This window comes from Gobio gobio, assembly GCF_949357685.1.
Source record: "Gobio gobio genome assembly, chromosome: 3".
In the NCBI taxonomy this organism is placed as follows: domain Eukaryota; kingdom Metazoa; phylum Chordata; class Actinopteri; order Cypriniformes; family Gobionidae; genus Gobio; species Gobio gobio.
The window spans coordinates 42,919,363-42,943,120 of record NC_137099.1 but is presented as its reverse complement, the minus strand read 5'-3'; the positions used below and the strand labels follow the sequence as shown (position 1 = coordinate 42,943,120).

General features: G+C 38.2%; 1 pseudogene across 1 annotated transcript in view; it reads left to right on the top strand.

The window, feature by feature from the left end:
• LOC307124168 (GTPase IMAP family member 7-like) overlaps window positions 1-14,116 on the top strand; it is a 29,114-nt pseudogene extending 14,998 nt beyond the window's left edge. Inside the window, exons 3-5 of the transcript in view lie at window positions 12,513-12,570; window positions 12,755-13,469; window positions 14,048-14,116. The product of the transcript in view is annotated as a GTPase IMAP family member 7-like (transcript). The remainder of the gene's footprint in view (window positions 1-12,512; window positions 12,571-12,754; window positions 13,470-14,047) is intronic.
• Window positions 14,117-23,758: the final 9,642 nt, after the last annotated feature.

Sequence of the window (23,758 nt, the reverse complement as noted above, 5' to 3'; positions counted from 1 at the left end):
CGACGACTGGGTGTAGGCAGCAGCTGGTCGTCGGGGCAGATTTTTTTATTTTATTTTTATTATTATTATTATTATTATTTTTTTTTTTTTTTAGCCACCTCTGTCTGCTTCTGGGCCACCAAGAACTGCTGGGCGAAGTTCTCGTTGGCGTCGCCGAAGAGGCCAGCCTGACAGATAGGGGCAATGAGGAACCGAACTTCGTCGGGCTCACGCATATCTGCCAGGTTTAGCCCCAGCTTCCTGGACCACTGGTGTGGACATCGCCTGACCCAGGGAGCGTGCAGTGACTTTCGTCACTCCGGAGAGCGAGGTCCATCACCGCACGCAGTTCCTGCATAACCCCTGGGTCGGGACTACCCTCATGCATGCAGGACAGAGGGCAGTGAGAGAGGGAAAAACTTATACAGGTTATGGCCCTTTTGGTGTTCCATATTTTGACACCAAATAGTTCCATGCTGTTAAATTTTTCCAATGCACATCCGGGCAGCCACCCCGGAAAGCATTGCTGTCAACTCTGAATCTGATTCAGCATGAGCACACACCATTATAGTGGGAAACTCAGCATTATCATTTCCAGCGCATAACAGCCCTCTCTCCGATGCAGCAATTGACATCTGTCCTCCGCCAGAGCGCCAAATGAAACGCTAGATCCCCTTTTTTTTTTTTTTTTTTTTTGTCTTTTTTTTTTTTTTTAAAGGACCAGCAATCCCATCTGTAAGCTACCAGCAGGCATGTGAGACAATGAGCGTGGCCGTCAGACTTGACGGCACACGGCGCGCTGAACAATCCAGCCCATATGAAAGAGCAAGGTGAACAACGCGCCGACGTGGTCATGTTCTCGTGAGAGAACATGAACCACCCACAAACAAAGTCTCAGCACGCTCGTGATGCGATAGAGGAGTGGGGGCCCGAAGAGATGTACTCGGCGGGGAAGCCCCACTGTAATCCTCAGGTCACCAGCGCTTATTAGCCAAAGTAATCCTTTTCTGGAGCCCCAGAAAAGAAACTAGATCGGGGAATAAGTGAAGGGACTCAACCCCGTTTGAGGTTTCATAGTCTCGACCGCGCATCAGAGCGCCGAGTGACGCGCTGGGTTGCCGTGACAACCCCCGCTATCAGCCGGCGCGAGACGGCACACGGCGCGCTGAACGCTCAAGCCCTTACGAGAAAGGTGAGACGAACAAAGCGCCGACGTGACCATGCTCTCCTGAGAGAGCATGGATCACCCACGAACGCAATCACACATGTTTATATGTGAGAGAGATCGTGGCCGTCAAATGAGGACAGGAAACAACCGCATCCAGAAACACACGGTTTGAATGACATCTTGAAAAAGACGCAGGGTCAAACCGTGTTGCTCTTTTAGTGACAGAGAGAAGAGAAAACCGCTCCGAACGTGCCGAGGCACACAGGGGAATAGCCGCGGCTTACAGCGGTTTAAAGGTGCAAGCCCGCTGTAAGCACTCAGAGGGAAACGCCCAGCGAACCAACAGTTTCACTTCTGGTCGCGACCACCGCTGTACAGCACCGTCACACCGACACAGGAACAGGTAAGCTGATCTTCTCTCGTAATGTCTTGAAACTCGTTCGTAGAACACACTCTTCGCAGGAAGCATGAAAGCTCGGCTCCGAAGTTGAAAGCAATATGCGGTACTTCCACTTCCGTATTTATACCCGCAATGCGGGGCGGCGCGTGGAATGCGTGCACCGCATGCCAATGTCCATTGGCTCGTTTTTAATACACTCGAAGTAGATTGGTCTCTGAAACGGATCCCAATTCGTCGGTCAGTTCCGACGTACGTCGAACGTGACCGACTGAAAGGGAACAGATTTGATATTGTGTTGAAAAATAATGATTCATTATCACAGCTAGACTGGTTTCTTGTTCTTCCCTCTATCATGTTCATGTTCTATCCTGTTCTTCTTCTTCTAAACAGTTTGCCCACTTGTACCCTATAGTGCAGTGGTTCCCAACCACGTTCCTGGAGGACCCCCAACAGTGCACATTTTGCATGTCTCCTCAATCAAACACACCTGATTCAGGTTATCAGCTCATTAGTAGCTACTCCAAGACCTGATGTGGGTGTGTCAGACAAAGGACACATCCAAAATGTGCACTGTTGGGGGTCCTCCAGGAACGTGGTTGGGAACCACTGATATAGTGTATAATTGATAAACAGATGATGTGGTCACTGATGTGGTGTAGCCTTTTCTCAACCAGAGGAAGAAGTTGTAACATCCCATTGTCAGGCATTCTCCAGTCCTGGTCTAAAAGTAAAAGAAAAAACACAATTCAAATTAAATTTAATGTAGTCAGGTTAGCATATGTTCTGCATGATTTAAGCAGTGGTTGGCTACTCTGGGCCTCAGCATCCATTGTCCTGCAGATTTAGCTCCAACCTCAAACCCACCTGCCTATAATTATCTATAAGTAAACCTGAAGACTTTAGTTACAAATTCCAGGCATGCTCGATTAGTCTTGGAGGTAAACTCTCCATTTCAAAAGGCCCAGAGTTGCCCATTCCTAATTTAAATTTACAAAGCCGCAGTCAGTACATTATATAATATACACATTGGAGCATTATGTATATAATATTGCAGCACATAATATTAGCCAAGTACTGACAAAAAATATTTTACCCATATCAACAGCAACCTTTTAAACAGCAGATCTTTAAAAATATATTTTAGAAAGGCATGGTCTCTTTTTTAGCCTTTGCCAGTGATGCTAGATTTCTTTTAAGACAACATACTGTTCTGTCACTTGTTTCAAGAGCAATACATCAATACAAGACATACCAATGGACTTGCGCACTTTTCTGCCGTCTTTGGGCAGAAGATGGCCATGTTCCTTCCTCACCCTAAACAAAGGACTTATTCGATTAGCTTGCTTCGATATAAGGGTCTGGTCTTTTTTCTCTGCTGTAAAACAAGAAAGTCTCACTTACTCTATTTGCAATTACTATTGTTTTTGAAACATATAAATTAAGACAGTTACAATAAAATGAATTTACATACGATTCAGGGGAGCATTTCATGAGTAAATACTGATATACTAAAAATATTATTTACCTGATTACGGCAAGATTCACTACAACTAAGTAGTAGCTCTTGTGAGGGTTGGCTCATAAAAGTAATCTGCAAGTAATCCTGCAAAACAGAAAGAAAGGAAATTTCATTACATTGCATGCAAGTTGTGATTTCATACATAACTGTTTCTTTCTTTAAAAAGTGTTGCATAATTAAATGTTAAATACATTTATGAAACAAGTTCACTGATAGGTGTGCATTTCCATTATTAAAAGTATATTTTTAGTAGCACATATGAATTTGTTTAAAAATGTTGATTATTTACTTGATCTTTTGATCACGTAAATTATTTACATGCAAACGGGACGTTATCAGCAGTGCAACTGATGAAAAAATAATAGAATATCTGATGTTATGTGAGCATTTCCACTCTTGCAAACAGAGGTAGGTCATGAGGTGAGGTCCCAATGGCCCAATTTGTAATCATTTTAAAGAATACATTGGACCTAATATAAACTTTTCTTTCTGGGACTGCTTTCCAAGAAGGGGCGCAACTGATTTACAAAAATCATGATAAATATGTACAGGAATTGAGGCTGTAGCCAATGGCAGGAGTCGGAGTAAAAGCTGCAGGATTATGTACGAGTATTTGTACAAATATGTACGAGTATCATATGAATTTGACAGCTTGTTAAATCTTGTGAATTATTAAGAATATGTTCTCACTGATTGAGCCATGGGGTTTGTAAGAATATGTTTAAGAAACAACAAATGCTTGATAAAGAGTTCAAACAAACACATACCATTGCAAATATTTGCTGTTGCTGCTTTCGGTCTTCTCCATTACTTTTCCATGAACAAGAATGGGCTGACGGAGTCCGAAAGGCCCTTTTGGTCTTTTCAGGTTCAAAAAAAAAAAAAAGAGAAAAAGTCATAATATATAACACATACATTATATACAGTACAAGGTACTATTTACATCACAATATTTGGATTTTACATTAAAAGGCATTAAAAGCATGGTAAGTGTTGTGGTTACTGTCTATTTACAAAAAAAATCACATTAAAACTACCAATACTGTGGTAAAAGCATGGTAAGTGTTGTGGTAACTGTCTATTTACAACAAACATCACATTACAACTAAGGTTGTTTTTATTGTGCTTCTACTACAAATGCCACGTTGGAACTACACTAGTTGTTATTATTAAATATGAATAACTGTTTAAAAGGTCTATAGCACGTCACGTGACAGTGTTTAATCGCCCTATTAGCAAGGTGTGTTGATTTAGAAAGCAAAGAAAAGCGAAGCCTGAGTGGAAATGAAAGATATAATGCAGTGACTGAACATAATCTGATCAATAACGACAGAAAATACTTTATATCAAACATTCATGGCTACTCACCAACATGTGGCCCAGGTGCACTGATGCCAAACATCGCGATGTATTCTGAATGAGACTTCTTCAGCGAGATTTCATACCGATAGAATACCGGCAAAGGTTTCCCATTGAAAGCAATGGAGTTCCCAGTTCGTCTTCACTATGACGCCGCGGGGCGGATGGAAACGCAGATCGCTTTTGGGTCTTTTCTTCACATAAATCAATCGTTTGGCCTCGGAACAGTTGGAATACTTGACATTTTTCAATAAAGTGTGCATGTTGTCTGTTATATTCTGTGTTTTATATCATATAACGCAAATGGGTAGGTTAAGGGGCGGGGTTGGGCTACTTTCAAACGTGTCTGAATAGCGTAAATACAAATCAATAAATGTAAATAAAATAATGCTGGCTGATTAAATTGAGAATCATACTCCAACATGTCATAATGGAAAAAGTATAACCCAATAAATAATTACATCGTGATAACATTCACATGCCCAACACGTCTGTGTATGACGCCAAAGGTGTCTCATTGGAATCACTGCAGTACCCTTAATGTCGAAAAATGCCTTTCAAGGGGTACCCTGGACGTAAAAAAGTGACGACGAGGGGTCCTGACCAAGCGTCAATATGTGACGAGTGGGAGTGAGACTGTGTTGGAAAGAAAGGGAAACTGACTTAGCAGGAGATGTCACAAAAGGGGCCCATTCCCCTTAGGTAGCATCACTGGCTGAAAGGAGAACTTAATTTAAATTCAAATTCAAACTTTGTTTAAACCAAATTTCAATAAGTGTGAGAAGTCATTGAACCCGAAAGATTGAATGATACCAAACAATAGCAATAACAGGAAATAAATGAAAATAATTATAATAGTAAACAAATAAAATAACGAGAGTTCGCTTGAGAGAGTTTAATAAGGCAAACATCTGCAGACGTCCACAAGATGGCGTAGTGGAGTCAGGCGTGGGTAATTTGAGAGGTGCAGCACACCTAGCGGGCTGCCCCCTTGTGTTACTCGGAGGTATTACACTACCCAAAATTAGGTGATTATGAAGCTTGAGCGTCCAACAATGGGGAGGGTCCAGCTTCCTAACGCAGCAATTTAACTGCAATCACAAGTGTGAAGAGAATTTGTTTTCAAATTTCCTTTGTGCCAATTTTGAAGCACAGAGTGTGTGGACGGATTTATTTACCGCATATACACACAAATGTAGAACAGAGCATTTTCTCTGCAACAAATTTTAACGTGATCAAGGTTAAAATAAAATACTCCCATTCACACATCAAGCAGATACTGGCCAGCAGTTTTTTTCTGGTTGATTTGTGCAAGGTGTGCGTTCTGGTTAGCTATGCCAAAACTCCACCTAAGGGGGTGAGATCGCTAGCGATTGATAAGGCCTTTTACAAAACGAATAAGAGGAATACGCTCAAATCGTCATCACGCTGAGAGAAGATTTCTTCGTTCTAACAGGTGGCATCACGCACAGGTGGCATCACGCACAGGTGGCATCACGCTGAAAGAAGATTTCTTCATTCTAACAGGTGGCATCACGCACAGGTGGCATCACGCACAGGTGGCATCACGCTGAAAGAAGATTTCTTCATTCTAACAGGTGGCATCACGCTGAAAGAAGATTTCTTCGTTCTAACAGGTGGAATTGATAATATTAAAATGTTCTGCAAAAGAAGTTTTTTTCCCTTTACAGAGACAGTTTTAATATTATGAACTGCAGTTTCTTTTTAACAATTAACAGTGACCAAAATGTTTGACCAAAATAGACGCTGTTAACATAGGACTAACTGAAATGAGCTTTGGGCTTTTCAGTTACAGATACGTGAGTTTGCGATTGCGACTTGTCTCACTGAAGCGCGCATATAAGACAACAATTAACACAAATGATATACGCATAAAATTGACAAAGTTGCTCACAAAACAGAGTTTAGAATGTGCCCGCATTCTCCACCAAAATATGTAGCGTATTAGGGTTACATATATATTTAAATTAAAAATTAGCTCAATAGGGAATTGTGGGTATTAATATTTAGGGATTTATGATTAATCATAACGGGTTATAATCTAATCACCAATCTCCAAAAATCACCCAAAATGGGAATACCTCACCTCGGTATTTATGCAATATAATATATATAAATATGGTTAACAACAATTTATTGTAATTACCTACAGATATATCTATATTAAATAATCACAGAATAACCTCAAGGGAGTTGATTCAAAATTCCTCTCCGTTCCGTTTAAAGGACGAGCGGAGATTCCTTGTCCACTCACCACACTGTAAGAAATGATTCTGTGGTCATGTAGATTTGAATTAATGTTTTTGGTTAAAATGTATTCAATATAATAGTGTTTATGATTTTGAGGCAAATATTTAATTAAATTTCAAATAAAAATGGTTGGAATAAAATCTACCCATTGTAGTTAAATAAAACTTAAGCATTATATTTACCTAATCCCAAATGGAGAGAATATTGAGTGAATTCAAATTAATGTAATCGGGCAAATTTAAATTGAAAAGCACTTCCTGTGAAAGTGCGCCTTTTTTTTTTAAGTCAGCTGGCCTATCAGACATTTCAAGAGAGTAATGTTAGGCTACAGACAGTGAATGTTCGTTTTCTTCTACATTGCTCATCTTGCTAAATTTAACTGGTTGACTTAGGTAAGAAAACTTATTTTGTTATCACTGGGCTAGTAAGAAGAACGCATGTACCCACTGAGCAAAGGCGTACGTTGAAAAGACGTCCACTGAGGAGCCAGAATGAAAGTTTTTATGACGTCTGTTTTTGACGTGCTCTGCACGTCTGATATAGACGTTCATGGAACCTCAAGGTTAAAAACTAGTTCAAATTATGGACATATTTTCCATTTGTAATTGCAAAGCAACTCACAGACAGTGTGTGTTTGTCCAGAAATCATGAAATAAAAGAAACTTAGCTCACACCTTTAGACACTTTAGACAACTTATCATCTGTAATTCACACATCTTTGGATCGTGAGAGAATCGTGGGATTCAATCCAGAATCTTCTTGCTGTGAGGAGACAGTGTTTCCCACTGAGACACTGGTGCTGCCCTTAATCACACACATAAGACACACTTTGACTATTTCTGTCAGACATCTACAGAAGCTCTTACTGAGAATTAACAGAGGTTTAGATGTTGATGTTTCATTTGAAGTCACCATTGTGGTGGGAAGCGTTTGCTTTAGTTGGGCTCTTGGTCCCCGTATTTGTGATCGCTTTTCTTTGGCTGCTGTAACTGTGTGTGTGAAACACAATAGTTATGGCTGAGAAAGCAAAGATAAAGTGACTTCAGGTGTTGTCAGCTCCTTGATGATGACTAAATCATCAGAAATCTAGAATCTGATGTTGTGCTTTTGAGTTTTATGTTCTTGTTTGGCAAACAATAATTTGTTTATATACAATAACCTTGAGAATCTACTGTATCGGGACTATTAGCAATAAAATAATCACTTATCCAGATGATAAAACAGCAGTTGCACATTGTTTTGAGAAAATATTTTACATAGTCACACACAGAGATCAAGATTTTGCATATGATTCACAACAACGGTGACAATCATAACAAACAAAACTTAATGCTGCAATGCATGATGGGTAGCTTCAAAGTACAAAACTCATGCTTGATTGTCACCGTCACCGTTGTTGTGATTCATATGCAAAATCTTGATGTCTGTGTGTGACTATGAGAAATATTTTCTCAAAACAATGTGCAACTGCTTTTTTTTTCATCTTTGTGATTTTTTATTGCTATTGGTGTCAATACAGCAGATTCACAAGGTCATAGTATATAAACAAATTCTTATTTGCCAAACAAGAACATAAAACTCAAAAGCACAACATCAGATTCTAGACTTCTGATTTAGTCGTCAACAAGGAACTAACAACACCTGAAGTCACTTTATCTTTGCTTTCTAAAATTCTTGAGTATTTAAATTCTGTATTTTCTGGGCCATTTTTATAAGAAATGAATATTTAGATTTAATTAATTGCATTGATTAAATTCAAATCAGTGTGCAGATTAATGTAGATGATGATTACTCAATTATGATATGTAAAATCTAATTAATTTTTATTAGTACTATTTACACATTAGGGAGTTTATCTTTTTCAAATCAACTCAATATTTTTGTTTAGGTTATAATTAATTCTGTACCGTTTTCTATTCAAATCTACTAATATTAAATGTATAACTATTAAGGGTCTCATTTAATTAATATTTACTCAATACCAAACCTTGTGAAATTTAATTAATAATATTGCTTGTAATCTGTTGCCTCATTTTTATTGAGTAGATATGATGTATTTTTTCTTACAGTGCAGGTCTATTCTTCCTACCCAATTTTCGGGAAGTTTATCCCTCTGGCCACAAAGGACAAACTTTCCGAGTTATGGTATTAATTAAAGCATTCAACGATGCTTATAAGAGCTCGTAGCTTAGATCTGACATTAAAGGGACTCGTGTTCCGTGAGCAAACAATGACAATCAAAACGTGAATATCATGGTTTTAATAAAGATTACTACGATTACATATGACTACATAAAGAATACATGTATTTACAGAATAGTGGAAAGTAAAGAGGAGGATGAGGGGAAGGGAAAGGAAAGGAAGGAGGGTAAGATCGTGTCCGATCCGACACCTTCCCAGACAAAACCATTGGAGCCAGCAAGAAATATCACCTTAAACAGGGGTACAATCTTTAAAACGCATCTAAATTTCGGTAGAATTGATACTTGCATGGTTTCTTGGTGTTGTGTAAAGCAAGATGTGTGCGTTGGCGTTTCTCAGAGAGTTTGCGTGCTGAAGCGTTCTCTCCGTTTGGTTCTTCCAGAGCTTCGTTGGTCCGCGGGACTTTTAAAGGTGTCATCTTGGAAGGGAAGTTCATCTCGTCCAGCTAAGTGCGTCCGCTGACTGCGTCGCGGAGCGCGTCGATCTTCAAAGGAAACATCAGCTTGGCTGGACCGCGCCGGCTCGCAGGTCGAAACCCGCGAGCCGCGCTGATGAGATGGGAGGAAAAAGGGAATTTGTCTCGTCGGGTCCTTGTAAGATGACTGCGCCCCAATGTGTAGGTGTTTCTGTCCTTTAACGTCCATTAACTACGCCCACTTTCTCTGCGGCCACCAATCGTTGGTGTGAATTTCAGGCGGGAGAGAGTTTCTTTGTTCGGACTTTATTACTCAATGGAATGTTGTTGCTGGGAGCCAGAATTAGTAAAGTTTCACTCCAAAGACCTAACCATACTAGTGGTACATCTCATAATCATATACTTTGTACCATTGACTGAGACAGAGAAAGAGGAGCATTTAGACATCAGACATGCCTGGGTTTACAGACATGAAGGCAGTGCATCTTCTATATAGAGCAATTTGGAGTGTTTAAGATCGCTCTTACATCACACAAGCATAAGAAATATAGGGAGCATGCATACACTTAAGAAATCATCATATATGTAATTTCTGGGCTAGTTTAATTAAAGGCTAAATAGAGGGGAATGCTTATGTGTGTGTGTGTGTGTGTTTGTGTTAGAGTCACCCCCCCCCCCCCCCATGGCCCCTCCAGACTGAAGGATGTGAGGGAACTGTTCTGGCTGATTAAGATCTGATTGAAGTTCAGAAAGGGCCATCAAGTCTCTCCTGGTCACATTCGAACTGGTCGTTAAACAGTCGGAGGCGCAATTTGTCCCAGCCTTTCTGGAGCCAGTGGGGCAGAAATTTAATTTATATGCAGAGCTGTTTGGAGGAAAGCATCTCTGATCACTTTGATCCTAGTTGAGAGACACCCCAGACGCTACACCTGCATGGAGCATGCAGTTGTAGGGGCTCCTCCCCTTCACATGATACCAAATATAAATAACAGCAAGGACACTAAAACTAAACAAAGCGAAAAATTCTGATCAACACATCTGCAAAGGTAGGATTCAATTTAAAGAATTGCATTTTAGCATGTAAAATACAAAATGCAATTAGCATTTATGTAAAATTACACAGTTTTACAAATAAACTGCAAATATTTACAGCTGTTTACAGCAACATATTTACAGCAACACATCCAAATCTCAAGCTACAGCTACAATGAAACTGATTGTATCCAGAACCTGGTTTCTGTCTTTCTGCAATGCTGTTGCAGTTGGTTTACAGGTAATTATCACTATGAAAATATAATTGCATATGGTTTTGGCTGTTGTTCTATGTTCCGAATAGACTAAAATATATAGGCCTACTGTTTGGACAAGAGTGGCAGTCTTGGAGATGGTCTGGCAGTCTTTTCTGTCGGTATTTAAGGGCCAGATTTACTAAACAGGGCAAATTAGCATGAGAGCGCAATTTCATAAATTGACGCGCAAATTAAAGACGCAGCCGAATCATTTCCATAATGGCCAGCGCAATCTACCCGTTAGCGTCTGGTTTGAGACATGCTTTTTTGGCGGTAAATAATGCAAAACACCAAACATTTTACATTTTAAACACTAAATTTTGCGCTAAAAGGGAAACTCCTACAAATGCATATGTAACAAGGTCATCCGCAAAAACAACCAAAGATATGTATATGCATAATATGAAAAATAATTAGAATATTATTTCCTTTTTAATTATATAAAATTGCCCCAATGCACTAAAATTATAATTCCCGAATTCGACACAGGATCAAATCCGCCTTTTGCAGAGCATATCACATCGGAAAGGCATTTACTTTCAATAAAAAATAAGAAAATGTTCTAAAAGTGGAAATAAAGTGCCTAATGAAATGTTTAATAATAATAAAAGTATTTATTGGGTAGGGTTAGGGGTAGGTGTAGAGAGGGCTTTTATTGTCCCATCAAGGCGGCATCCATTTAATATTTTTAATAAACATAATAATGTTATTATTGCATCCTGTTAATGTACAACAATACTGAGTGCAAATAGTATGTATCTGCCAAGATAAAGTATAAATTACATGTAATTACTATTTACACACATTGCAGTGATGTGCTCTGCATGTTACCCATCCAAGTGCACACACACCCAGAGCAGTGGCCAGCCATATTGCAGCGGCGCCCGGGGAGCAGTTGGGGGTTCGGTGCCTTGCTCAAGGGTCTCACCTCAGTCGTGGTATTGAGGGTGGAGGAGGGCGCTGGTTATTCACTCCCCCCACCGACAATTCCTGCCGGACCTGAGACTCGAACCCGCAACCTTCCAGTTACAGGTCCGACTCTCTTTCCATTAGGACACGACTGCCCCAAGGGAGAGTCGAGTCGAGTCGAGTCGAGTCAGAGAGATATGGGAAAAGTAAAATAAAGAAAAGGAAAAGTGAAGTGAAGGTGCATTTCAAGAGAGAACCTTTCATTATTTTGCACGGCTTCAGCCTAAAGATTTAAACCTTTTTTATGTGATGATCATACAAAAAATATGGTTCTGGTTTGTTGTGGGTGTATGGGATGGCCTGGAAGGGTGTGACATTTCCTGGCCTGAAATTTTGTCCCAGTCTTTTTAGTGCTAATTTATCACTGTCTTTAGTAAATCCTGACAGTGTTTTTTTTTTTAACACCAAAAGAGGGCTTGCACTAGTGCAAGCTGTTAGTAAATCTGGCCCTAAATATGAAAAGCCTTAGGGCAATATTCCTGTCATTCCTGTTAGAAAGTAAGTTTGAGCCAAAAGATATGTTACTTAAAGTTGATCAAAGAAAACAACTAATACAAAACGTGGTTGTTCATGCAAAAAGGGAAATTGTGGATGTTCTACCTCTTTTACCAGGATCAGTTGAAAAAAAAACTATGGACATCAGTTTATTTTTTGTACATTAATTTATTTTGTCAATCAAATTTACTTCTTTAAATTACAACTTAAATTATTTGCATACCATCTTTCTGCCCCTTTCCCCAAATCCAAATCCCCAAATCCATATTTGATTTTAGTGTGTGTGAGTGTGTGTGTGTGTGTGTGCAGTAATTATATATTTGTGGCATTGAGGGTGAATACAGTCAGGTATTAGTGTTTTGAAAACAAAAGTGGATCAGACCTATTTTAGTGATATTTTAATTTCACACATAAATATATTTCAACCTCAATATATTTATTTGCAGATTAGGACGACTGAGACCAAAACTCATCTCAATGGTGATCTTGAAGAAAATGAAACTGGTAAAAATCAGTGTCCTATCCTCAATTGGTGGTTCTTTTTCAAGCTTTTGTGCTTTATATGCATAAACAAAACATAGCATAAATTTAAAATGAAATTATTTTATCTGTCATGTAAATTACTGAATAACAGAAAACAGAAGATCAATAATAAGCCTTGAATGTAATGATTTGTGTTATTTAACAGAACCAAAAGGTGAGCTCCGGATTGTCCTGGTTGGAAAGACGGGGGTTGGGAAAAGTGCTACAGGAAACACCATCCTGGGAGAAGAAGTCTTCAAATCCAATCTTTCACCTTCATCTGTAACCCGAGAATGTAAAAAGAAATCTAGGATTATTAATGGAAGAAAAATTTCAATTATTGACACTCCTGGTCTTTTTGACACAAGTTTAAGAAAAAAACGGGCAGAGAAAGAAATTAAGAAGTGTATTATTCTGCTCCTGGTCCGCATGCCTTTCTAATTGTTCTGAAATTGGAAAGGTACACAGAAGAAAATGCAAGAACACTAGAATACATTGAAAGGTTATTTGGTAAAAATGCATTAAATTACACCATAGCAGTGTTCACTCATGGAGATCAACTTAAAGGGCAGGACATTAAAACATTTGTGCACAGTAATCCAGAACTACGAGAATTTGTCAGGAGATGCAGGGGACAATATTTTGGGATTGATAATATGAAGCAGGACTCAGAACAGGTTATGCAGCTCCTACACAATATTGATGAAATGGTTAGTGATAATGGTGGTGAATAGTACACTAATGACATGCTTCAGAAGGCAGAGAGAGCAATCGAAAAAGAGAAACAACGAATCCTGAAAGAGAGTGAAGAAGAACAAAAGAGCGAGATGGAGGCTCTAAATGTTCAATATCAAGGGGAACAACTACAGGAAATGCAAAAGGTATTGGCAAAGCATCGAGTTGAAATGGCAAGAATTCAAGCTGAGAGGAACAATGATTTCCTTCAGAGTATAATACAGTTGGCTAAAGACATTTACAATTTTTTTTCATAATAAATGTTTTGTTTCATTTTATTATACCACTTGTCTCCTTTTAAATTTAGAGAAAGAAAGACTTTGCTTGTTCAAATGCAATTATAATATGGCTCCTATTTTGTTGTTGTTGTAATGCAACTGTTATCTGTTTTTCAACTGAGGTTTTACACTGTTTATAAACATTAGACTCTTTATTCGCTTTGTTACTATACCATATGTTCATGTAAACAATCATGCTGTGATAGTGGGTGTCATTTTCATTTACTGTTTTTCTTTTTCTTTTAGTCTGAATATTGAATACGATTTTAACGCAACATATGCAAGTTATAGGCTATATATATATATATATATATATATATATATATATATATATATATATATATATATATATATATATATATATATATATATTAAATCCACAGTTACATATCTTGTGCTCTCAATCATTTTCTCATCTTTTCTTGACAATTTTGCTACTGCTCCAGTGGTTATCTAAAGACACAGTCTGTAGTGCTGAACTGGTGGATCTAATGAATGGCTCTGAGTCAAGTTGAGAATAGAATAGCTAGTTGTGATATTTGCAACCTGCAGCTCTTCTGTAATATCATTCAGCTCTGTGCATAGCTCTAAACATTTCTATTGACAAATTATTGTCAAATTAGTTTTAAATGTAGAAATTACAGATGTTTACGCTTTACAATAACAGGACATCAATAATCATGTATTAATAGCCTACCTGAATTATAAGTACGATATGAACTAATAATGAACCAAAGAAGAGCTATCCTTTGTTGTTTTTTTAAAAAAAAATGTTGTCAATGTTACAGCCCGGTTGAATTTAATAAAGAATTTTGCTCATGCACTGATGTTGTACTGTCCTTTGTCTTTTTATTGCCCTTGTTGACTTCACAACAATGTAAGAGCTAGAAAAGATAAATAATTTTTTTTTGGAATTTGTAAATAATACACGTTTTTATAAATGAAACAAAACAATTGACTATAACAACACATTTAGAAATTAATACTAACATTTATCCAAAAAACATAAAATGACTCTTAAAACCCATTTAAGCCCACCGGCAACTAGTTGCCGCAGTGTATAGTTGTCATTTTCCTTTTGTAAGTATTTTTCTAAATAGTATCCATGTTTTATATCTCAATGACACGCAAGAAAACCACCCAATAAAGGATTTCAAGAGAAAAAAAAGGTATTAACTTCCTTCCTGTCACATGAGGCTGCCAACTTCCTACTCCTACTTCCAGGAAGCATAACGAAGGCAAACCCTCCTAAAGAAAGGTTATTTTCATGTTACTAATAAGAATTTTTTGTTGATATATATATATCTACATAATCGTGAAGATCTCTAATGTAGCAATTATGGGCGCAGACATTTAGATGAATGAATCTTCCAAATGATTCGATCAAATGAACATCCCCTTCACAAAGCCCAATTCAGCTCCAGACCCCAGGAAATCGACCATCGATCACAAGAGAGATGGAGGCTCGATTCTGCCCGGAGCTACCAGTTGTAGAAAATAATTAACCGACTTCCTATGGACTTTTGTCCAAAACTTAGTTAAAGAGGACAGAGGACTCGTTGTGATCACAAGACAAAGAAACAAACCAGATCTCTGTCTTTTCAATGACTGGTAAATTAACTCCACGTGACACAGCTAAAACTCCAAGCAAACTTACAGAAACTGTTACATATTGAGTGCATCAAATCACTGATTATTGGACTTTCATTCAAATAGCCTTCGACATAGCTTGTTAGTGTGTTACAACTGATACACGTGACTATTGTGCATGTATATTACTCCCAATTCATGCAATTATGTAATTATTGAATGAGTGGATGAAAAGGCATCGTGTTTGATATTTTTGTGTTCGTATGGATATAATCCAACAGATGAGCTGAATGAAATCTTTATAGAATTGATCATGTCCTTATAGTAAGAAATTAGGTCTAAATTTACTCCCTGCTTAAGAGCAGGAAACTAAATTACTATAGATAACCCAATTTTATTGGAGGGGTGTAGACAGGGCTGGACTGGTAATCTGGCATACCGGGCATTTTCCCGGTGGGCTGACGCACTTTGGGGCCGATACAAGGTTATTACATTTTTTGCCACGGACTGGCCCATCATGCAGGGACAGCGGCCCATTGGTTTGTCTTCTGAAATAACAGGCCAAAGCGAGAGAGACCTTCCCTCCTCCATAGACTGTGTCCATATTAGGCGCTGTTTAAAAATTTGGGCACATGAAACTGCAAAAGGCGAATATCCGCGCAACAGCACTGCCGCCGACGAACGTGCGCTGCGTTTCTGCTGCTTTATGAAGTGATGAACTGGCACTTTGACTCCGAATGTTGTTTTATACAATCGTGTGATATGGGAACATTAAAGGTTCTGTGGTGAATCAGCTGAAAACAGCCGCGACCATGTAAATACATCACGAGGTAAATTGGAAAACAGCAATACACACAACTAACAAACTTGTCACTCTAGCACAACCAAATTCAATAGTTTATTATTATTTATTTATTTATTTTCGAAACCATATACCTATGGTAATGAGGAGCATGATTTTACCTGTGACTACCATGCCCATACAGTTAAATGCAGGGCCGTGCAGAGAGTTCTTCAGGGGCAGGGGCTCAAATGTAAAAAAGGGGCAATATGTAAATATATATATATATATATATATATATATATATATATATATATATATATATATATATATATTATATATATATATATATATATATAATATATATATATATATATATATATATATCTTTATGCTCATCAAGCCTGCATTTATTTAATCAAAAATACAGAAAAAAACAGTAGCCTAATATTATAAAATTTTATTACATTATGTTCTTTTTAACTTTTTATTAATAAAAGAATCTTGAAAATAGTATCACAGTTTCCATCATTGACATTAAATCCTCATATTAGAATGATTTCTGAATGATCATGTGACACTGAAGAGTGGAGTAATGATGCTGAAAATACAGCTGTGATCACAGGAATAAATTATATTTTAAATTGTTTTAAAATAGAAAACCATTATTTTAATAATATTTCACAATATTGTTGTTTTTTATCGAATAAATGCAGGCTTGATGAACATAAGAGACTTTCATAATGCTGCATAATATTCAAAAATGGTAATATAATAAAGTCCTTTCACGTAACCATTTCGCCGGCCTACACTTCACATAATAGGCCTGTAGGTGCCGGTGGCACGTGGGGTTTGTTAACTTTGATAGTTTTATGAAATAGTAAACGGTGTATCAATATACATAAATACAAGTGAATTTAACACTTACCATTAATGCGACTTTTGCTGCTGCTGCATGGTTTTGTGCAGGGATTTGTTTGTTAAAATCCATTTTGTCAGTGATGCAATTTATAAAATGAGACAAACCGCAGGAAATCGTTCCACAAACGTTAGTTCGTCTGTCCATGTCATTTTCAACCGATTTCTGAATAAGAACAGAAAATTACCGCTTCACATCGCCCAATGGAATTTGAACTTGCTTTGCCAGATCACGATTGGTTGGTGTATATACATGACAAACGGGCATTGGTGAATTGTGTAATACTTTAAAATATATAATATATAGATTTGTAATTAAATCAACACATTAGCTTTGATTATGGATGAAAAAAAAATATTGGTTTACTTATTTCCCGTAAGGCCACACACTCTCTGAAAGGACCATATTTGGCTCGAGAGCCGCTTCCGAACAGAGAAAAATCAGCTGTCAATCAAAACGCTCGCAACCCATAGCAACGCGTTACGGCAACGCCGCAACAGAAATTGTCCGACTTTTGAGCCGTTCGTTACCATTATATACATTGTCATGTTATAATAATCACATTTATTTAGTTTTATTGACCACGATATTATCATTGATATTTGTCTGAGAGGGGCACTTTTGATACATTTTGAAAAAGGGCAGGGGCTCGAGCACCCAAAGCCCCCCCCTCTGCACGTGCCTGGTTAAATGAAACTGACCTACAGTTAAACTCAGTTAAAATGTCATTACACTGGTGCTATATAGCACTAAAAAAAGGTTCCTCTATCATTACGACACAATAACCATTTTTGGTGCCATATAGAACATTTTTTTTTAGAGTGTAGGGTAATTAAATTATAATTCAACAAAACAGCTTTAAAGCCTGGATCCAATGCATTAAAGGGATAGTTCACCCAAAAATGAAAATTATGTCATCATTTACTCACCCTCAAGTTGTTCCAAACCTGTATGAGTTTCTTTGTTCTGCTGAACACAAAAGAAGATATTTTGAAGAATGTTTGTAACCAAGCAGAGAGAGCAAAAGAGAGAGTATTTTTTTTAGGAAAAAAAATACTATGGTAGTCAATAGTTGCTCTATCTGCTTTGTTACAAACATTCTTCAAAATATCTTCTTTTGTGTTCAGCAGAACAAAGAAACTCATACAGGTTTGGAACAACTTGAGGGTGAGTAAATGATGACACAATATTCATTTTTGGGTGAACTATCCCTTTAAGGACAAAGCTTTTTTCTCTGTAAATGTTTTATGAACTTTTTAATAGATCTAATGAAATTTAACAAAATGTTATTTCAATGAGAACCTCATGAAAGATATATCAGTGTGTTACATAAATTAGGTGTTAACTCGAACATTTTTTATTGTTTTTAAAGGGGTAGTTCAAACAAAACATGTGAACGTTTACTCACCCTAATGTCATTCCAAACCTCAATGAATTTCTGTCTGTGTAACATAAAAGAAAATCATTTGAGTCTTTTTTTGTCCATACAATAGGCTATTCAATGGTATAGCCTATGGTTTGGTTGCCAACATTCTTCAACATATCTTCTTTTATGCTTCACGGAAGAGAGAAAGTCATACAGGTTTGGAACGACATGAGAGTGAGTAAATGATGACAGATTTTAAAAGCAGTAAATTCACTTTAATGTATCCTAGCTCAAAATCAGTGGTTTACTGTCAAGTGCATTTCTGTGTGACAAAAGTGCAATATTACGTTTGCTATCTGCATTTGCAGTAAATTCGATAATATCCATCATTAGTTGTCCCTGTCCTAGATTTATTTATTTACTCCAATTTAAGGCCCTAACCCCAGTTAAAACATTCAAGAGGAACTCATGGGCCCGATGGGCTGGATTTGCCAGGGCCGAATTTTAGCCCCAGTCCAGCCCTGGGTGTAGACACAGTCACCCCTGAAGCCTAATTGGCCAGAACCCATCCAGGGGATGGGCAAATATTTGAGTTTAATCTCAGAACACGACGAAATATCCAGTTCACGTCACAGCTAGTGCGCGGCCTGGTCAGAGCCAGCCAGTGGCGGATGCTAGACTTTAAAAACAGGGGTGGCAAAGGGGTGGCAAGGTGTTATTTTGGGGGGTCAATATACAAAGTGTTCAATTACACTAAAAATAAATTATTTTCCACAAAATGTATGTAGATTAAATTAAAGTTGTTTATTTTCTAAAATGTACACAATTATATATGTATTAAGTATACAGCAAAATAGAACAACAAGTATTAAAGTGCTCCTTGGACTAATCAAGTCCAAGAGAAAAAACTGAGGTAAACTTGGACCTATCAAAACAAGGCAGGACTAGGCAGTTGTACACATTCAAACATGTACCACAAGAATAATAGTAGATATATATTATATATATTATATTTTATTTATATATATATATATATATATATATATATATATATATATATATATATATATATATATATATATATATATATAAAATATATATATATATATTTTTAAAAAAATATATATATTATATATATAAATATATATATATATATATATATATATATATATATATATTATATATATATATATAATATATAAAATAAATATAATATATATAAATATATATAATATATATAATTCAAGGTCTTTGAATTATAGGTTCAAGTCTTATCTCTCAGGTAGGTCCTTCAGGCTGTCATGGAGAGGTGAAGTGTCTGAGTCACATCATCTAGCTATGGAGTTCCCCAGGGCTCAGTGCTTGGACCACTTCTCTTCTCCATCTACAGCCGCGTTTCCACCGAAATTACCCGGAACTATTTGTACCAGGAACTTTTTTCCCAGGAACTTTTTCTCCCCCAGACCTGCTACTTTCTGCGTTCCACCGCGGTCTAAAGTACCGGGAAGATTAGGGCAAATTAGCCGGTGACGTGAGAATGCGCGCGGCTGCTCCTCCCAGTCCACCGACGGACATGAATCACTTTTGCGCGATACTGTCTGCAACAATTACAAGTGGAGAAGATGCAAGCAGCGCTGCTTTTGCATACACATTACCAACACAGCTTATTTAAACTTGCACTTTCACCTGGTTTGACCATTTTAATGCAAAATGGGATGATGGGCAATCCAAAATCTGAATGTGTTGCAATAGCTCAATTCCAAAATATTTTCTATAAAAGGATAATGAGGTCAGTCATTCATGACAGATGTGTGAAAAGTTAATTGAATGAAAACAATAGACTGAATTAAGCGGTTGAAAGATTAGGTACTAGACTGCAAGTATTATTTATCACAATAACATCTCTTAGCATTCACTAAAAAAAAAAAAATCACATGACTAGTATTACAATATGCTTCATTAAATGCATAATTTTAGAGACTTCTTCCTCAAATTTGAAATGAAGCAGGACCACACGTAGGGCTTCACTTAATTTGTGGTTATAAGTTATTATACTACATTCACATAGTTATACATTTCAAAATATAATATTTGGGTTTTCAAGATATGTTTATGTGCATATTCAGAAAGACTTGGGAGCAGCAGCCCTTTTATTTGCTTCCAACACTACAATTAGAAAGTGGTTATATAGAATGTGGAAATTAAAAAGACACAGTGATTAGTTCTTACAAAAATTAAAATAAGTGTGCAAAGACAAATAAATTACTAGAATAAAATGAAAATATAAAATGTGAAAACAACAATATAAAAAAGTGTATTTTTCAGTAACCTGTCCAAGAGCTGTGCCAACACATACAATATATAAAGTACAAATGTGGTAGTGCAAATGCTTCATTCAAGTGGCTGGTCGTTGTGGCTACTCCTTGAACGACTGGACAAACGGTCCAAGAACAGACCAAAACCCGGTCTGAAAGTCCCTCTGCTGCCGTCTGCTTTCTTCCGCTTCTGACTGGTGGAATGCCAACTCTTGCCTCCTCATCTCTCCTCGGCCTGGCTCTCCAGTAACAGCTGCATATATTGGTCAGTTCTTGTCCATGCTGCAGGACGGCCCGGTTAGCATCCTCCATGTCCCTCAGTGCATCAAGAAAAGTCAGTCCCTTTTCCTTTTCCCTAAGTAGAAAAATTGCACAGAAACACATGGAAATTAATACACAAGGCAACCATGAAACAATAGAAACCATCAATTAATTATTTAGTGTTTTCACTACAAATAATGAACAATTGCTTGCCCAGCTTGAACAATGCCCAGTGTGCAATTTCTATCATTGGCAATTTAAGTTTACAATTAAAAACAACAAAACTACTCAAAACCATTATGGATTACACATCAGTTTTTAAATATATACACATTTTGTCAGCTTTATACCTCTGGCATGTGTGTTTCGGCAGGAGACACGGGACGAGGGCTAACGTACTGGTGACCGCGGGGGAAAACACGCTGGTCTCCGTTGCCTGCAATTCATCAGGGCCACCCGTTACGTCTGGAAAAGCACGTTGAAAAAAGTTACTGCAACGTTACACTGCAACGAGTTTAATAGATGATACCAAGATGAGATATTTACCTTCAACCCACTTGGATTCCGGGATGGTTTCCAACAACGCACTAGCCGAGTCTTTCGTTACCGCTGCACCAGGAAATGACGGTCTGTGTTCCAACAACGCGTCCAGGCGGTCATACCACTTGTTGATACGCCGGTCGGAACCGCTCCGGTTGTTATGATCCTTTAATTTCTTGTAATCTTGTCTTAATTTCTTTAACTTCTCTCTGCACTGTTTTCCAGTGTGACTGGAACCGAGTCGATATCTTCAGGTAACATTATACCTTTTCATTGCGGGTCGCCGTTTCCAGTTCCCGCTGGATGTCCTCCTCCGCATATATGCTCAAAGCCTGAACCTCGTCGTCGGTCGAATTTTTTTGTTGAACTCCATTGTTGCAAAGAAAATATTTACTGAACGCAGAACCGACCTCGCAAAAAACTTGTAAAAATGGCGGTGGGGGAAAAAATGCTGGGAGAGCTCAACCAATCAGCATGTTCAGCGCCCAAGTCCCACCCCCGAAAGTTCCCGACCATTTCAAAAGTACCACCTCGCAAGCAGGGCCGTTTGGAGGGGGAAATATTTTCCCGGAACTTCATTTAGACCCTAGTTCCTGCGGTCGAAACACACCGAGTTCCCCCCCAAAGTTCCTGGTTCCGGGGGAAAGTTCCTGCGGTGGAAACGCGGCTTACATGTCATCACTGGGATCTGTCATTCAGAAACATGGCTTTTCCTATCACTGCTATGCCGACGACACTCAACTCTACTTCTCATTTCAACCAGATGATCCATCGGTTGGTGTTCGTATCGCTGCCTGCCTAACAGACATTTCTGCCTGATGAAGGAACATCACCTTCAACTCAACCTTGCAAAGACAGAACTGCTTGTTGTCTTCTGCCAACCCAGCACTTCACCACAATCTCTCCATTCAGCTAGGTTCATCAACCATAACTCCGTCCAGGACAGCCAGGAACCTTGGAGTTGTGATTGATGATCAGCTAAAATTCACTGACCACATTACTGCAACAACCCGGTCCTGTAGATTTGCATTATACAACATTAGGAAGATTAGACCCTTCCTATCAGAGCATGCCACACAACTACTGGTCTAAGCTCTTGTTCTCTCCAGACTGGACTACTGTAATGCTCTTCTATCGGGCCTTCCGGCATACACTATCAAACCCCTGCAACTGATCCAGAATGCAGCGGCGAGGTTGGTCTTTAACGAGCCGAAGAGAGCACACGTCACGCCTCTCTTCATCAGTCTGCACTGGCTGCCAATAGCCGCTCGCATCAAATTCAAGGCACTGGTGCTCGCCTTCAAAGCAACCACTGGCTCTGCACCAATATACCTAAACTCGCTTGTTCAGACTTACACACCCTCCAGGAACTTACGTTCTGCTAGTGAACGACGCCTTGTGGTGCCATCCCAGAGAGGCATGAAATCGCTCTCACATACCTTTTCCTCGATTCACTTGGTGGAATGACCTGCCTATCTCAATTCGTGCGGCCGAGTCTGTAGCCATTTTCAAAAAACACCTAAAGACACATCTCTTCCAGCAGCACCTGACCAATCAAGAATAGCACTTATCATTCTATTCATTTTCTGTCTGTCTAATTTATTTATAAAAAAAAAAAAAACACACACACTGTCCTGTGTGTTCTGTGCTAGATTAACTGAGACTTGCTACAGCACTTGCATACTGTTGCCCTTGACTGTTAGTTGCTACTTTTGAGAGCAACCCCCCCCCCCCCCCCCCACCGGCACAAAATATTTGTTATATTGCAAGTGACCTGGACATTGTCTCTGCCCCTCCTGCAGTCTCATATTGGAACAACCTTCTTGATCATTTAAATGGGAAAATGATATGGTCCATGCAACAAAGATTTTTCCTCACCAACAAAGTAAAAGAAATAACTTTTAATTGGATCAAATTTTGACACTAAATGTTCCTTTTGTCAAAATGACACTGAAACTCTTCTTCGTTTGTTTTGGTCATGCAGTTATACTTTTCAGCTCTAGAAAGATATAGTTTGTTTATCTCAAGTACTATCTTACAACGTTTTTAAATGAATCTCAAGTCAGAAGGTGTTTCTCAATGTCAAGGATACTTCCTCTGCAGGACTGGTCCTTCCAAGTCACTTCCTTCAGAGGCTAGACGAGGCTCCTCTTTAGTATTCGGAGAACACGTAAATGGAACAGGCTTGCAAGTGCACGTCATTGCGTCATTAAGTCAGTAAAAAGGTCCGTTAGCCATCAATAACGTAATTTGTATAATATCAATACGGTAGTAATTTGTACTGGCATTTAAACGTTAACTTTACTTATATTTACTACAGTTATAACAAATGTTTGGTAACGTAAATACTTACACTTGAAAGCATATTGCCCCGTTGACGCTCCG